The sequence below is a fragment of the Salarias fasciatus genome, unplaced genomic scaffold (assembly GCF_902148845.1).
Source record: "Salarias fasciatus unplaced genomic scaffold, fSalaFa1.1, whole genome shotgun sequence".
In the NCBI taxonomy this organism is placed as follows: domain Eukaryota; kingdom Metazoa; phylum Chordata; class Actinopteri; order Blenniiformes; family Blenniidae; genus Salarias; species Salarias fasciatus.
In genome coordinates, this window is record NW_021941373.1 from 1,381,249 (window position 1) to 1,388,357 (window position 7,109).

The window sequence follows — 7,109 nt, forward strand, 5'->3', positions numbered from 1 at the left end:
TCTCACTTCTGAAGAACAAACTTTATTCCAAGAGCCTTTTTTGGTCTCACTAAGAGAAATAACTTCACTTCACCAGAGTGTTTAAATTTTCACAGGATTTTTATTCACTCAAGGGATTACAGGTTATAATTCAAAATTGATAAAAAGGTAAAACAGCAAAAAAATGAAGAAATCATAGAGAACTGATTTTGGATTGGTTCTTACATGTCTCAAACTTCAGACATGTATTATTTGAATATTACAATATGGTGAATTTACGTGAGCAATTTTTAGACGTTGCCACTCATAATAATCTGTTTTTAGTCTAAATTTGGTATCTGGATGACATCGACCTCGGAAGTCTACTCTCTTCAGATTTCAGAAAACTTTCAAAGATCTTTTCTCTTTCAATTCAGAAAAAATTGACAGCATATAACCCAAGAGTTCTGGAGGGGGGCTCTGAGCAAGAGCGAGAGCGCCACCCACCAGAAAACAGGGTTCACTTATATGTTCCGGTCCCATGGACATGTCCTCTGATGCTGTTTCATTACCAAGGAGACCAACCACAGCCTCAGTTCTAAAAAAAAAAATAAAGAGGAAGACAAGAGAAGAGAGAAGAAAAAAAAAATGTGCACATGAGATATGCAAAAGAGTTCTTCAGGCCCAGATCAACCACTCAGGATGAAATACAAACTGGTGAGGTTCCATACGGTTCAACTCCTGCTGAAACCACATCCTGCCTCACCTTGGTGCTGAAAAAGCGAACTTTTTGCAAAAGCTGATAAGTTGGATTACAATCACAAAAATATCTCCTCAGTTATATCTTCCTGAGAGGGAGCAGATGATAATATATGATTCAATGAGCACACATGATATGACTTAAAAAATAAATGAAAAAGGAGTACAAAGGGGAAAAAGCGGAGTTTAAAAAGACATCCACTGTGGTCCAGTATTTGGCAAAAGAATGCTCCGCTTATTCACGACAGTCCTCAGAAGGAAAATGAACCTTGTTCCACTGTCTGTAGGAACATGATCAGATTCATCATTTCTGGAAAAAGCTCATAAAAACTTCTTGTCTTCACAGCAGGAAGGTTCAGAGGACCGACTTCATCCCTCCACTGCACTCCGCTCAGCGTCCGCCTGGTCTGCCGGTCTGCCGGTCTGCCCCCTGCTGGCCTGCAGAGACATGACAACACAGGACTGAGGGGAGTCTGGCTCCACCCAGAGCTCCAGAGCATCAGCAGAGAGGAGAACAGTACCTTACAGTACAGCCACAGCGCCCCCTGCACAAGCAGGAGAAACAGTGGCACCACCACCCATCTGACGATCACAGCTGTTGGATCTGAACACAGAGAACAATCAGCGTCTGTCTGAGGACTGCTGGGAGTGAGGCCATCAGATTCGTCCATCTGGGCTCCCTCTTGGTCTGGATCAGGTCTGGGTGGCGCTACAGAGACCAAACCCCTCCAGAAATGTCTGTCCCTTCCATCTTCCTCCAGCTCTGCTGGCTGGACTCCAAGTTTCTCCCAGACCAAAGCAGAGAGTCCTGGACCCCCTCGGGGCCTCCTCCCAGTGGGACCTCCTGCTGGACCTCTAAAGGGGGGGAAACCCACACATGTTCTCTGAAGGGTGGAGTAAAGGAGGAGTCAGCTTCTTCTTACCGAACACAGACAGAGACAGCAGGCGGCTCTCTGAGGAGAAGTTGTGTCCAAAAACATGGAGGTGATAAACACAGCTGTAGTTTCCCCGGTGGGCGGGCTCTGCGGCAGGAAACAGGAAGTGTGCAGAGTGATTGACGGCCGGCTTGGTGGAGTTGTAGGAGGTGTTGGAGGAGGTGAAGGTGAGCTGGAAGGAGCCTCCTGGGTACTGTGGCTGGATGGAGCAGCTGATGGTGAAGGTGGAGCCCCAGACCACCTGGAGCCCCTGCTGCTGGGCCTCAGAGACCCCGAGCATGGAGGAGGAGGAGGACACGGAGAGGACTGGATGGAGCAGCAGGTCTGGAACACACACACACACACACACACACACAGGTCATTGACAGAACTTTAACTCTGACTGTGGTGAGTGAGGAACACACCACTGATGAACTTACCTGAGCAGGTCAGATTACTGCTGGAGTTATCTTCAAAGAAAACTGAACACTTCATGAAATCAGATCCAGACTGAAAGCAGCCGTTTCTGATCACCACTGTAAGTGTGTCGTTGACTGAACGTGTCTCATCTGCAGACACGGCAGAGCCGCAGTGAAGATGTGAACAAACAACAGCTGCATTCTCCAAAGACCACTGAGCGATAATTGCTGGTCTCCAAACTCCAGAACTTCTGATCTGCAGAGAACCTGCACAGCGACTGTTTTCTCCCACCAACCTGACCTCATCCCCTGAACCCAGAGCAGAGAGAGAAGAGAGAGAGGATGGAGTGAGAGTGAAGAGAAGAGCAGTGGAAGCTGCAGCTCCTCTTCTACCTGAGCAGGTGAGTCCAGCAGCTTTACCAGGTGAGCAGCTGCTTCTAGCTGAGCCTGAGCTTCTACAGTCCAGCAGAGCAGACTCATGGCCTCCACACTGGAACTCTGGGCTCCACCTGGGAGTCTGCACGTCTCCATAGAGCGCCCCCTGCAGGACTGAAGGAGCCCCGCAGCTCAGCTCCCGACACACCACCTGTGCATCCTGCAGGTCCAGGTCTGCTTCACACACTGAGGACCAGGTCTGGTCAGACGGGTTAGTCTTCACCTGCAGTCTGCCTGAACAGCGACTGGATCCATTCAGCAGCCGCACCCCGTCTGAACACCAGGGTTGGGGAGGAACGCAGTACATGTGACACAGTTACATTAATAGGATGCAAAAGTAGTGTAACTGTAATCTTTTACCATACATTAAACATTTGTAATCTCATTACAGGTATATCTGATAAAACCATGGATTACTGATCAGGATTACACTGTAAAATCAGATTGAATATTCCAGACATATGAGCTGTCCAGACTTTACCGCACATACCCTGACACTACCAGAGATATACCATAGAAGAGCAGTGACATTGCTATTTTCAGTCAAAAGTAATCTAACTACTGACTTTTCCCAGCGTTACACCGTTACCATTACTGACAATGAAATTCTGTGTTTCTGTTCCTATAATTCACATTTTCACCTGGTTCTTCCTCGTCCACAGTCCAGTGGAGTATGTTTAGAGAAAGAAGGAACCTGATTGGTCCAAAGTGCATCACGTGACATGACAGAGATACAGCCACAGAGAGCCCTGATCATTCAAAGGCTTTTAAACTCAATGGAAGTTCAGACCTCTACTGACAAATATCCATGTCAGTAGCTGTAGAAATGCGATCTACAGAGACACATCAGATTTGATGGTGTCTCAAATTATCACACAACAAAATCTGAATCATTTAGATTAATGGAGTTCTTCCTGTTTGTAGTTTAGTCTGTCAAGTGTCCATTTATTTCATGAACCAGATGTTCAGTTTTATAATAAATAACTCAACATGCATCTTAAAGTTCCATTCAGAGGGATCCAGATTCTGTGAAGGATTTAAACGATTTTATCTCGTAAAAGTAACACAAGAGTTATTTTGCCTGGTAATTAAAAATATCATAACTTAGTTACTTTCTTGAAGGAGTTACTAGTAACTACAACTACTTTTTAAAACTAACCCTCCCAACACTGATGAAGAGTGAACTCCTGGTCTGGACTGCATTAGAACTGACTGTTCTTCCTCGTGGCCACCAGGGGGCGCAGCAAACCAAAGCAGCCCAGCAGTGAATGTATGAAGAGCAGCTGCTTCCAGCTGATCCAGCTCCTGGACAGTTCACCTGTATGGAGCACAGCTCCTCCTTCAGGGACTGCTTCCTGGACGCTTGTCCACACTGACCACAGCAACAACCGCTGCTGGGAGCAACTGAGGCTGAGCACAGAGCTCAGCAGGTAATCACATTACTCAGAGTATTGAGTGTTTGTGGAGAGTGAGAGTTGCCAGAACACTGAGTGGATGACACACTGTGTTTGTCCTTGTCTTTATTTCTGTTTACTGGTCTAAAACTAATGTAAACTACTCTGATACATAACTTTGTCTTCACTGTTTCAGTAGTTAAAGGAAGTTACTGACTACTTTTTATACAGGTAACTTGTAACTGTACCGGATTACATTTTTAATGTAACCCTCCAAACCCTGCTGAACACATAACAGAACGTCAACCAGGGGAAACAGTAGAACCTCAGATGAATCAGGAAAAGCTCTGGGGAAAAATAGAAGCTCAGAGAAATCAATAGAACCTCAGAGGAAACAGTAAAAGCTCGAAGTAAATATTCAAAACTGAGAGGAAAGAGTAGAAACTCATACAAGACGATAGAAACTCAGAGGAATTGATAGAAACTCAGGAAACAGTAGAAACTCAGCTCAGCTCCAGCAGTTGAGGTATTTTCATCCTCAGATCTTTGTGGATTTGAGGTTTATTTCTGACAACATGATTTTGTTGGAGACCAATCAGCTGATCTCTGGTTTGAGGAACAAACTGAAGCAGCAGAGAAGCAGCAGGAAATTAATCTGCTGTTAAACCAGGAAGGAAAGATACATTTTTAAAGTCAGCAAAACATACCTGAGCAGGTGACATTCAGGGTGAGAGAGGATCTCCGTGATGCCACACAGTTCCACAGATCAGATCCAGATTGAACAAAGTCTGAGTTGATTATCCACATAAATTGAATTGACACACCAGTTGGTTGTACAGAAACAGCAGAGCCACAGTTCAGATGTTCACAGATGAGAGCTGCTGTCTTCAGGGTGAAGCCATAGCCCGCCACAGGTCTCTGTTCACCAAGAACTTTCAGCTCCGGTCTTCCTGCACAGCGACTGGCTCCTCCCACCAACCTGACCTCATCCCCTGAACCCAGAGCAGAGAGAGAAGAGAGAGAGGATGGAATGAGACTGAAGAGAAGAGCAGTGGAAGCTGCAGCTCCTCTTCTACCTGAGCAGGTGAGTCCAGCAGCTTTACCAGGTGAGCAGCTGCTTCTAGCTGAGCCTGAGCTTCCACAGTCCAGCAGAGCAGACTCATGGCCTCCACACTGGAACTCTGGGCTCCACCTGGGATTCTGCACATCTCCATAGAGCGCCCCCTGCAGGATTGAAGGAGCCCCGCAGCCCAGCTCCCGACACACCACCTGTGCATCCTGCAGGTCCAGGTCTGCTTCACACACTGAGGACCAGGTCTGGTCAGACGGGTTAGTCTTCACCTGCAGTCTGCCTGAACAGCGACTGGATCCATTCAGCAGCCGCACCCCGTCTGAACACCAGGGATGGGGAGGAACGCAGGACATGTGACACAGTTACAAAAATAGGATACAAAAGCAATGTAACTGTAATCCTTTACCGTACATTAAACATTTGTAATCTCATTACAGGTATATCTGTTAAAACCATGGATTACTGATCAGGATTACACTGTAAAATCAGATTGAATATTCCAGACATGTGAGCTGTCCAGACTTTACAGCACAAACCCTGACACTACCATAGATATATAAAGAGTAGAGGCCATAGATTAAATAGTAGACCATAGATGTATAAAGAGTATAGATCATAGACATATAAAGAGTAGAAGCCATAGATATATAAGGAGTAGAGGACATAGATATATAAAGAGTAGAGGCCATACATATATAAAGTAGAGGCCATAGATATATAAAGAGTACAGGCCAAGGATATATAAAGAGTAGAGATCATAGATATATAAAGAGTAGAGGTCATAGATATATAAAGAGTAGAGGCCATAGTAGATGTGGGCCAATATGAACTTTATTCACAAAATCTCTAGAAGACATGTGGTTTCATAGGCGGAATGGTCCACTGATTCAGAATACGGCTGGTGTTTTGGCCTAGATATTGTATTTCAGTTGGTTCTTTGACCATATTTGAAATGATGTGGCTAAATTCGCATAAAAAACAGTTTTCTTGAAATAACACAAAAACTAGACAAGTTAGACCTAAAGTTACTATGAAAGCTGAATATAAACCTTTACCTTCTGAACACTTTGAGCCTATTTGGAAGTCTCTAGTACCAGTGGTTCTCAAGATTTGATATATTTTTCTTTTTTGGGGGGTCTGACTGATGCCGCCAACAGATGTGTCAAGTATTGGCAAGTGACACAAATATCTTCTTCAGATCATCAGTTGTGACCTTGCACTGGGCCAAACACTGGACAGAGCATCTCATAAATGATTCTTTGAACATCTTTCTCCCAGTTCTGATTGGAACCATGGGGAAATCAGAGGGAGTAGCTTCTGAGCTAGTAACAGTGGCCGAGGCCTTTGATCTGATTGAGACTTTTTTGATGGACATGCCCACAACTACTGATGGAGTATTCTCGGGATCATCTGTTGCAATCTCCATGGATGCATCTCTGATGGCTTCAGCGTAGCAAGCTCTTTTACGGACCATGTCCTCCTGCCTTTCTACCTTCTACTTTTACTCTGCACCTGGAAAAACTTTCTTCTCGCTCATGTTTCCTTTTGTGTTGCTTGGACCAATTCTTTGGTACCGTTTGTGAACAAGTGGCAGTGTACAGGCACAACAATTGTCCTCATAGAAAGCGATGTCTCCAACTCTCATCACAATATCATGCTCAACTTCTAGATCAGGGGTCGGTAACCCTTGGCACGCGTGCCACGTGGCACTAACACTGGCCACATTTACATGCCACCCATATAATGGCTTATAAGGCAGAGCGGATGTGTCATGTAGACGTCCGAGTGGATCTGCTTCACTCTGAGCGGATTGTATTTCGGAGCCGATTGTACGAGGTGGTGTAGACCGATCGATAACCCGCTCCGTGTCTCATATAAAAGCTGCCTGACAGCGGAGCGAAAAAAACGGGGGATTATTTGTTCCGCATACGCGTCCCCGTACATAGTGACGTGACGACGTGCGCAGTAAACGGGAAACAGGACTGTCAAAAACAAGCAGAAAAACATTTTTTTAATAAAAATCCCGAGAGAAAAAACACTGGAGAGAAGAAATGGAAGCAAATCGCGCTACAGCGAGTTGTTTAAAGAGCTCCATAGCAAAAAACGAGTGATCGCTCCGCCGGTGTTATGGATTAACTGGTTCCCGTGTTAACGAGTG

The 7,109-nt window shown here is 45.3% G+C and overlaps 1 long non-coding RNA gene across 1 annotated transcript; it reads right to left on the bottom strand.

The window, feature by feature from the left end:
* Window positions 1–1,121: 1,121 nt before the first annotated feature.
* LOC115384919 (uncharacterized) lies at window positions 1,122–1,727 on the bottom strand. Its single transcript, XR_003930999.1, has 3 exons — window positions 1,641–1,727; window positions 1,239–1,321; window positions 1,122–1,155 (listed from the first exon to the last, which is right to left on the bottom strand). It is a non-coding gene; the product is annotated as an uncharacterized LOC115384919 (long non-coding RNA).
* Between the last annotated feature and the right edge of the window lie 5,382 nt (window positions 1,728–7,109).